Below are 10,922 nucleotides of genomic sequence, written 5' to 3'. Positions count from 1 at the left end.
TCCGGGCAAGGGGATGGCCGGAGCACCAGGAGCGTGAGGAGGAGTAGGGATCTGCTAAGCAACCTTAAGAAGGCCATATGAAGAAGCAAACGGGAATTCTACCAGAAGCTCTGCACGGAGGGTAATACGAATCCGCGGGGTACAGCCTACCAAGTAGTAATGGACAAGATCCGCGGGCAAAAATCACCTCAAGTGACATGCCCACGGCTCTTGTTGCAAATAATTAACCTCGATAGGGCCATTAAACAGCGCCTCACCGCTATTGTCCTTCTCAATACTTCTCACCGCTTCAGTAAAATCATTCACGCCGTTCCTATCCTATTTGTCCAACCCAATCTTCACTCTATCGCCGACCTTTCTGATCCAATCTGCTTTTTCCATGAAATTACTCTCCAAGTGCCACCCTGAAGTTCAAGCCAAAGTAGTATTAAGAAGTATTTTTATATTGAATCTTGGACTAAGTTAGTTGTTAAGGTTTATGCCTTAAGCATTAAATAGGCCGCCATAAAATTGTCAGTTGTCAGGACGCATTCATATTTCCCTTTAACTTGAAATTCATCTGCTGCGTTTGGTAGCTCATCATAATCAATTATTTTTCGAAATCTTTCCATATTAAAATTCTTGAATTTTGAAAGGAAAAACGCTGCTTTAGTTCTCCCTGCTTCCATATCTATTCTGTGTTACGTATGTACTAGAAATAAAATGTTCATTTTTGTGGAAATTATAGCCCTATTCGAAGCGTTCTAACTTTTTCTTGCCAGAAAAATTATCACGCAATCTCACGAATTCGAGTCATCATCCACATCATCGGCAAGTTGTCATGAATTCCTCAAGTTTCTTGATTTCTTGTGTAATCCTCAAAAAAGATACATATAAAATGTTTAAAATCTGTATCTATTCTGAATAGGTGACAGATTGTCTCTAATTTTAGCGCGTGTACAGGCAACATGTGATTCGTCCGTCAAAGTGCATGAGATCATAGTATTGCACTTCTTTGTCGAGTTTCAGGATTTGAGTTGCATCTGAAAATAAATAACTGAATCTAATCTAATTTTATTGGACCCGCTTTGCTGATTGTTATTTTCAGTACGTTTATTCCCAGTAGAATTTTGTTATTCGAACAGATGCAATTCGACCGTTGAAAATTAGTGAGTGAGTGGATGCACCACCACCCGATGAAAATGCGTTTGCGTAAGCGAGGCTGAGTCAGATGACCGAGTGAGGTGGCGAGATCAGACCACGTCGAGTCACTCGTTTCACGCATATTTTCAGCGAAACTCACAGCATCCAAGATGCGAACAGATGCAACGTGATATGTGACTGTTTGCTAGTGTGTTGCCAAAAAACCAGGAAGTTCATTCGCATCACTTGCGCGAAATTCCTGGTTTGAGATTCCTTCAATTTCCTCAATTGGTGAGGGGGTGTGGGTAAATTTAAAGTTGAAAATGGTTTCATTTGATACTATTTTGGAGTGCAGTATTTTGATGAGCATCAGTAGGGTGTCCACCGATTCGGGGGTAATTGATTATTATTTAGACGTGCGTTCTGAATGATTCAGAGTTTAAGATGGACGAATGAGAGTGGGTAGCGAGTGAATTTTCAACTAGATCTATTTGTGGGTAACAGAATTATCAACACTTCCTTGTTGTTATTTGTTTCAGATTCAGATTCTTTTAGAGGTGCGAGAAATTTTTTCGTTGGGCCCAAAATAGAACCTTTGACAAAATTGAATTGATTTCGCAATTCCCGAACCCTTCAAAAGTATAGTTTGCCCCATGCTCTCTTGACCTGAAAGCCGGTTTCTGACAGACTTCTAACTGTTAGATTTCGGTCCAGGTTAAGGAGTATCACAATTATGCAATGCTATGTACTGATTCCGATATAGTGGAGGAGGATGCTTTCTACGAGCAATTAAACGCGGTTCAGGGGAAGCTTCCTGACATTGTGATCTTGATGGGCGATCTGAATGCCAAGGTGGGACCTGACAACATCTTGCTCGGACATGTGAGGAAGCATCGTAACGTGGGAGATTCATGGATTTCTGCAACTTCCAGCGTTTCGTCTTCGGTGGCATACTGTTCGAGCACACAACCTGCCATAAGGTTAGTTGGGTTTCAACTGACCGACGCCGTACGAGCAATCAGATCAACCACTTCGTGATCAGCAGTAGATTTAGAAGTTCTCTTTTGGATGTGTGCAATAAGAGAGGCACTGGCATCGGCCACGAAAGCGATCGTCATCTGATGGTCGCTTACGTTCGCTTGGGTGTTGTGTCCACCATTTGTCGCAGGGTTGGGAATCTGCGACCCTCTAAGTTCAACATCGATCGCTTGTACGAGCCACCTGTCGCTCGACAGTGGGAGAACTATCCTGCTAATCGAACGGGAGATCTACTGAGTAACCTGCCTAAGAATATCGATGAGAATTGGGCCGCTATCAAAAATGCTCTTTTCTTGGGGTCGGCCACGGCTCGAAGGGGGATTATAAGATCGGGCTGACTGCGGAGTTGTGAAAGCGGATCCATGAACGTAAGGGTTTGATGGCTCTACCGACCGCTGCTGTGATGGCGAGCGTGACGCGCTTGAAATCCGATACCGAGTGAAATCACGTGATGTTCAGCGTAATGTACTCTGTGACAAAAGAGAATTTGCTATTGCGCTGGTCAGGGAAGAACTGTATATCGCATCATGAAAGGGCTTGCATGTGGTCGCAAATCTGCTATGGTCTTGTGAAGGACATTAACGGCCAAATTCTCATCCACGATGATGAACAAGTAGTGGAAAAAACGCTTACCCAGGGTCATTAACGGTATTACATCTGGTGAGGTTCCTCCTATTATCAGAGTGACATATGATGGCGCGCAGGTCAGGTGCTGCACCGGGGCAAAATCTAGGAGGATTTTGAGGTCGAAAGCGGATGCATCCTGTCATTTCTTCTTGTTATCGGTGACGCCAGCCGTACAGGAATATATAAAGCAGCTCACAAGTGGGTTCGTATGGGCAAAAATAGACGGTATATACGTCTATAGTTTATTGACGAAGGAAAGAGATCGCTGCCCTCGGAGGCTTTCACCCAATTGGACGTCGTACTGACTAGCAATGGTCAGGTTAATACTTATCGGAAAAGGGTTCGGTTTTGATCTGACTTTCGTTAGTTCTTCACTAGCTCGCGATATATCCTGGAACGTGAGTGAACACAACACTCACAATGATCACAGCCAATCTTCTTTGACTTGAAGAACAAGCCAAGCGCTTGGAGACCTGTTCGTCTAAGAATGAGGAGGTTTGGTTTGCGGAAGCAATTGACGAGCAAATATTTATAGATGTGTAGTTGGATCAGGACACTATAGCAGACACACCCTTGGGGAGGGCCCTCCATATCACGGAGTGCATCGCGACGGCATGTGACTCATCGATGCCGAGAAGTTATACTTTCCCAGTAGAAGGTCCAACTGCGGGTGGGTTGAGAACTGTCTGATCTTCGGTCGGCGTGTCAGCGAGCCAGACGTGCAGCCCAGAGAACAATGGGTATAATTGACCAGGAGGTCAAACAGGAAACAGGAAGCTTGAAGAAACCTGAAGTAAGCTATACGGCGAAGCAAGAGTGACGGTATCAAACAATCCTGCGTAGAGACGGATATAGACCCATGAGGAAGTGCCTCCAGACTTGTGGCAGTTTCGCAAATTACATGATCTGATCTTCTATTGAAAATTATTCAGGGTTTGTTTCCTCTGGAAAGCTCAAGCGGTGACACCTTTGGATATGGCTGTAATACCCTCAGTAACGATGAAAGAATACTGGAAATTTGCGATAGGCTAGGAAATAAGAAAGCACCGGACCCCGACGGTATACGAAACAAAGCCTTTAAGTTGATTGTTAAGTTGAGATCACACATATTTGTAGAGTTGTTTGGAACATGCTTAGTGGATGGGACAGACATAAAAAGGACAAAAGCTAGTGTTGTTACCTAAGCTTGGTAAGTCTCCTGGTAAACCATCTTCCTGTAGACCTATATACCTATCGGACCCTGGCTTAGCTGGAAATACGATGCACGGAAAGGGTGGCACAGCAAGTATTGGGCAGTGATTAACCTTGATGTGCAAATTTCATCCAACTCGGTCAATTGGAGCCTTATCAGGAGGTCTTTGGCAGCGATTTGTGTACCAGTCACTTAACTGCGCTTGTCGACAGCTATTTAACAAGTTGAAAGTTCTGGTACGACACAGACAATGGGCCCAGAAAATACATCGTCTACATGTGTGTTCAAAAGGCCTCTGTTCTGGTACCGCTATTGTGAAACATCATATATAGTGATGACCTCAACATCCCAGTTGCCAGCTAGGCCACAATAGTGAGAAACGTCGATGACAAGGCGTGGATTGTTGTTGCAAAGCATCTCACGGATGTTAACTTGAATTTGTCTGAAGCAATCACTGTTTTAAAAAAGTGACAGAAATGTGCAGGTGTTGCACTCGCGAAGGCCAAAGGGGGGCGGTACTTATCGCGAAGCGGCATAAGGAAACCACTGGTCGCATCAGAATGGGGAAGCATATTATCACTTCCAAAATAGCAATCAAACACTTTGGAGCGATGATAGATGCGAGGCTGAATTTCAAGCAGCACTCAATGTTTACAGTAAGGGGTCCAATGTTAGAATGACCTTGGCAAAGATGATGTTGGGGGCCCGCGATGCACCCGTGAACTGCTTATAGCTAGATTGTTGTGTTCGATATGGTTTTACGGAGCGCCAGTTTGGGTAACTGCATTGCATACCTCATGCGGTGCGGTTTATAAAAAGTCCGCCTTAATAGTGTGCTGTAATTTTAGAACCATCTCGTACGAAGTTGCCTACGATCGACAATTTGCCCGACGAGATGACGCTCATATGACGTGGTCCCAATTCTCCCTTTGATAGGCACGTCAAAAAGACCGAAAGACGAGTGAATACGGGTTGATGGATCCACAGATTGATTCTCTTCATCAAGATGCGGACGTAGATAACGCATTGAGAGACAAACTATGATCTCACGTAGTTTTTCACGGGACATGGCGGATACCGTAAATACCTGTATAGGTATAAACTGTACAGCTCGTCTAACTGTCCCTGCTGCAACAGCATTCCAGAGGACCCGGACCATTTTTTTTCCATTGTCGTAGATTCGCAGATGATAGGAAAAGACTAGAGGAGATATTAGGAGGAACAGTAGCGTCGGAAACTCTAACTGGGAAAATTCTCATGTGCCAGGCGAACTGGAATGCGATTAACGGCATGGTGGGGCGAGCTCAGCGCAGTTTGAGAGAGGCAGAGAAGACGAGAAGGGCGCGGTTGCGAATGCAATCGATGGGCGAAGGGGGAGACTAAAGCCATGCGTATCGCGCGACGTAATACTTTGCGGTGGTTCGCCCGGGAAAAGAACAGGAATCAGGAAGTGAGTTTAGTTGGTAAAAATCCCATACGCTGGATCACGTGCACCAGTGTCTTTGGAAGATATCCCCCTTCGGAAAAATAAACACAGACAAACAGGTTGGTTTCTGAAGAGGCCGGGGCCATAGTTGAACCAAAAAGGACTGATTGACGATTTGACGAATTGATCATGGTAGTCAAATTCGAACCGGAGGGAAATGAAACCGGGGTGAAGTAGATCCGGGCACGAAACGAAATATGGGACGAATTGGCCGTTCCCATGGGGAAGTTTGATGAATCAAACATGGCCCTTGCAAACATGATGGGCGATTCCGTAGCCTACATATCAACGAAATCTGTGAGCGATACCATGATCGTCAGGTTGTGGATAAAATCCGGCTCAACAGGCAGGGTGCCTGAGATGGAGCGATGGCGTAGGTCAGGACGTTAGACAGCTTTTAGCGATATCGAATTGGTGGACCTCGGCGCAAAACCGGGATGTCTGCAGTTCCTTATTAAGGCAGTCCTAGACCGGATACCGGTTGTTGCGCTGTTGATGATGATGATTTGTTTTAATGTACTTTGGAATGGAAAACTCTGAATTGGAAATGAAAAATTCGGAAATTGATTTGTAGAAGTCTGAAATTAATTTGGAAGCGTCTGAAATTAGTTTTGAAAATTTTGAATCATCATCATCATCATCATCAACGGCGCAACAACCGGTATCCGGTCTAGGCCTGCCTTAATAAGGAACTCCAGACATCCCGGTTTTGCGCCGAGGTCCACCAATTCGGTATCCCTAAAAGCTGTCTGGCGTCCTGGCCCACACCACCGCTCCATCTTAGGCGGGGTCTGCCTCGTCTTCTTTTTCTACCATAGATATTGCCCTTATAGACTTTCCGGGCGGGATCATCCTCATCCATACGGATTAAGTGACCCGCCCACCGTAACCTATTGAGCCGGATTTTATCCACAACCGGACGGTCATGGTATCGTTCATAGATTTCGTCATTGTGTAGGCTACGGAATCGTCTATCCTCATGTAGGGGGCCAAAAATTCTTCGGAGGATTCTTCTCTCGAACGCGGCCAAGAGTTCGCAATTTTTCTTGCTAAGAACCCAAGTTTCCGAGGAATACATGAGGACTGGCAAGATCATAGTCTTGTACAGTAAGAGCTTTGACCCTATGGTGAGACGTTTCGAGCGGAACAGTCTTTGTAAGCTGAAATAGGCTCTGTTGGCTGACAACAACCGTGCGCGGATTTCATCATCGTAGTTGTTATCGGTTGTGATTTTCGACCCTAGATAGGAGAAATTGTCAACGGTCTCAAAGTTGTATTCTCCTATCCTTATTCTTCTTCGTGTTTGTGTTTGACCAGTGCGGTTTGATGTTGTTGGTTGATTCGTCTTCGGTGCTGACGTTGCCACCATATATTTGGTCTTGCCTTCATTGATGTGCAGCCCAAGATCTCGCGCCAATTAGCGCCTGCTCGATCTGGATGAAGGCAGTTTGTACGTCTCGGGTGGTTCTTCCCATGATGTCGATATTGTCAGCATAGGCCAGTAGTTGGGTGGACTTGAAGAGGATCGTACCTCTTGCATTCACCTCAGCATCACGGATCACTTTCTCGAGGGCCAGGTTAAAGAGGATGCATGATAGCGCATCCCCTTGTCGTAGACCGTTGTTGATGTCGAATGGTCTTGAGAGTGATCCTGCTGCTTTTATCAGGCCTCGCACATTGGTCAGGGTCAGCCTAGTCAGTCTTATTAATTTCGTCGGGATACCGAATTCTCTCATGGCCGTGTACAGTTTTACCCTGGCTATGCTATCATAGGCGGCTTTAAAGTCGATGAACAGATGGTGCAACTGTTGTCCATATTCCAACAGTTTTTCCATCGCCTGCCGCAGGGAGAAAATCGGATCTGTCGCTGATTTGCCTGGAGTGAAGCCTCTTTGGTATGGGCCAATGATGTTCTGGGCGTATGGGGCTATCCGGCCTAGCAAGATAGTGGAGAATATCTTATAGATGGTACTCAGCAACGTGATACCTCTATAATTGCTGCACTGTGTGATATCTCCCTTTTTATGTATGAGACAGATAATGCCTCGTTGCCAATCGTCAGGCATTGATTCGCTGTCCCATACCTTGAGCACAAGTTGATGAACCGCTTGGTGTAACTAGTCGCTTCCATATTCTATCAATTCGGCTGTAATTCCATCCGCTCCTGGCGACTTATGATTTTTTAGCCGATGAATTGCACAGACTGTTTCTCCTAAACTTGGTGGTGGCAGTATTTGTCCGTCGTCTTCAGTTGGCGGGACCTCCAACTCGCCGTTGTTCTGGTTGTTCAGTAGCTCATCAAAGTACTCAATCCATCGCTCTAATATGCCCATTCTGTCGGAAATCAGATTTCCCTCTTTGTCTCGGCAGGATGAGCATCGAGGTGTATAAGGCTTCATCCTGCTGACTTGTTGGTAAAACTTCCGCGCCTGGTGCGGTTGCTTCCTGTACTTTTCTAGTTCACAGACTTGTTGGTTCTCCCAGGCTTCCTTTTTCCGTCTGTGAAGTCGCTTCTCCGCTCGACGGAGTTCGTGATAAGTCTCTGCGCGTGCCCGCGTTCTTTGAGAATGCAACATTACTCGGTATGCGGCATTCTTCCCTTTCCGTTGCTAGCTTACATTCATCGTCAAACCAGCCGTTCCGGCTCCTTTTATGGCTGGGGCCAAGTATATTTGTGGCCGTATCCATGATAACGTTCTTCAGGTGGTTTTGAAGATCATTTGTTGATGCTTCATCTCCAGGTCCTCTATTGACTGCGGTTATTGCGGCATCCATTTCCCTCTTATAGGTGTCGCGGAGGGTTGTGTTGTGGATGGCTTCAGTGTTCGCTCTCACCTGATTGTCAGAGGGGATTCTAGGTGGTATTGTTATTCGAGCTCGGAGCACCATGCCATGATCCGAGTCTATATTGGCCCCCCTGTATGTTCTGACATTCATCAAGGCTGAGAGGTGGCGGCGTTCGATCAACACGTGGTCAATTTGGTTGAAAGTGGTCCCGTCTGGAGAGGCCCACGTATGTTTTTGGACCGCTTTCCGCGCAAACCAGGTACTTCCAACAACCATTTCGTGTGACCCTGCTAATTGAATAGTCCGCAGTCCGTTATCATTTGTTTTTTCGTGTAAGCTATGGGAGCCAACGTATCGCCTGAATACGGGCTCCTTCCCTACTTGGCTGTTAAAATCCCCAAGTATGATTTTGATATCATATCTGGGACAGGCTTCGAGGGTTCGTTCTACTGCCTCGTGGAAGGCATCCTTCTCCGACTCTGCAGTCTCCTCTGTAGGGGCGTGAACGTTTATGAGGCTTATATTTCTAAAATTGCCTCGCAAGCGCAGAGTGCATAGCCATTCGCTTATGTTTTCAAAGCCGATAACAGCAGGTTTCATTTTTTGGTTGACTAAGAAACCTACTCCGAGCACATGGTTTACTGGATGACCGCTATAATATATGGTGTAGTGGCTCTTCTCCAGGAAACCGGTCCCTGTCCATCGCATCTCTTGCAACGCTGTTATATCAGCCCTATATTGGGACAGGGTATCGGCTGCTCATCAGCTTCATCTCTGTACCGGGAGCGCACGTTTCATGAGAAAATACGCAAATCGTTGTTCCTTTGTCGTTGCCGGGTCCGTCGTTTTAAAATCCGTCCTGTCCGAGGCTCCCGGTGTGGCTTCGTAACGAGTTGTTTTCCGTGTAGGGTTGTCAGCCCTACCCAACCCCCAACCTGGATGACCAGTTGGTACAATTTGTCCCGTTTTTAGGCGCGGGAGACTCGCCTTCATCCTTCTCCGTCTGCAGCTTTTCGTCAAGAAAGAGCTCCCAGCGGTCACCACGTGGAGGTGGAGATAGGGTTTGGTAGTAGAGCTGTTGGTGTTGGTTCAGCAGGCATTTCCCAGGTTTTATGCTCATCGTGGGTACCAATCCACGTTTCGCCCCGGGACCTATACTACCCTTTGACCATGAATGAAATTTCTTAAACCTATATAAAGGGTCCATTACCACATGTAGCCACTTTCCGTCACGCTGTCCCCACGGCAGAGGTCAGGTAGCGTCTGGACAAAATCGATAATTGTCCTTTTGAAAAAGTTGGGGTGTTTAGCCCAAAAAGAGGTTTCCGTTGACCACAAAAGTGGAAGAAAGGTTCTCCCCCAATTGGTCCGGTCCATCATCAAGTGTATGCGGACTCAAGGCCTCGTAAATGCCTACACACAAATTAATTTGCTTCATATTGTCCGATGTTCGCTGGCTGCATACAAACAAGAAACGCACGACATGCTTTCGACCATATAAGGTGAATTTGAACCAAATTTCTATAGGGGCTTGCCTAGAGGTTGTCCACGGTATGCCCCACATTACTTAGAAGAAGTGAGTCATGACACCACAAGAAACTAGAGAAATGCTCTCTTCTTTGTAAGGAAGATACTTACTGCCAAGGTGTATACTGTCAGTAAGCATTTTAGAAGTTTCATTCGTGACAATGGAAGGTTTGACAGCCAGCGCGTTAAAGCCAGCTACGTCATTTTGGAGTTCCTTGAAGTATGTTCCGAAAAACAATTATGGGCAGGTATTATGCATTTTGTTTACTCAAGTTTGAGACAATGATCGCTGAAGTAGCAAATAAATGCATGGTTCTAATTTGTACTGATTCATGTAGAACTTTTTTTCCGCAGAAATTGGCTACAGTGTGGACCTGAATAGGCCTCATTAAATTTCGGCCAGCCACATATGTTTCGAAACTTTTGAACCGAGGAAGATACATAAATAGAGAAAGCCGTTTTATTTCTAGATTCCGGTCCCTGGTTATTATTGATAACCTTATAAGGAAGCATTTTAGGAATGAATTTGAAACAATGAGACATAAACTCTCCAGAGCTATAAAGAGATCTCTTGACTCATACCTTTAACAAAGGCACCTTTATTTCCTTAGTTCATGGCTTAGTTTGCAGTCTGTTATTCAAGGTCTATTTCTTTGTCTCTCATATAAAGACGAGTATCTTCAGCGCTTTGTCAACGGATAATGCGCATGTAACGTATATTCAAACTAGTGCATCACAAACACCTTTCAGAATTCAGACCTTATCATTACGGAATTGAGTCACCTTCATAAAAACTGTTCATGAAATCAGTCGCGAAAACTGATGCAGGCCGTCTTTATGCCTAAACTCGAGGCAAATTCTCTAGATTTTGATAAGACTACAAAAAACTTATCACATTACACAAGAGATAACTACGCGAAATAAAGTAAACTTGATAAGTTTTTATTTAACTGGGAAAGATGGCCTTAGGAGATTTCCTCGTATCTTAGTCACGACCAGTAGGCAACAGTGCGGTTGCGTTGGGGTGTTGGAACAGTAACTGATTTTTTTTGTTTGGGCTGTAAGTAGGCCATTCTAATTTCTTTATTATGAACTGATAACATTGAACCAAGGACAAACTGTTCATAGATGAAGTGGGATATT

Source organism: Hermetia illucens, chromosome 1 (assembly GCF_905115235.1).
Source record: "Hermetia illucens chromosome 1, iHerIll2.2.curated.20191125, whole genome shotgun sequence".
Classification (NCBI taxonomy): domain Eukaryota; kingdom Metazoa; phylum Arthropoda; class Insecta; order Diptera; family Stratiomyidae; genus Hermetia; species Hermetia illucens.
Note: the sequence above shows the minus strand (reverse complement) of the source record.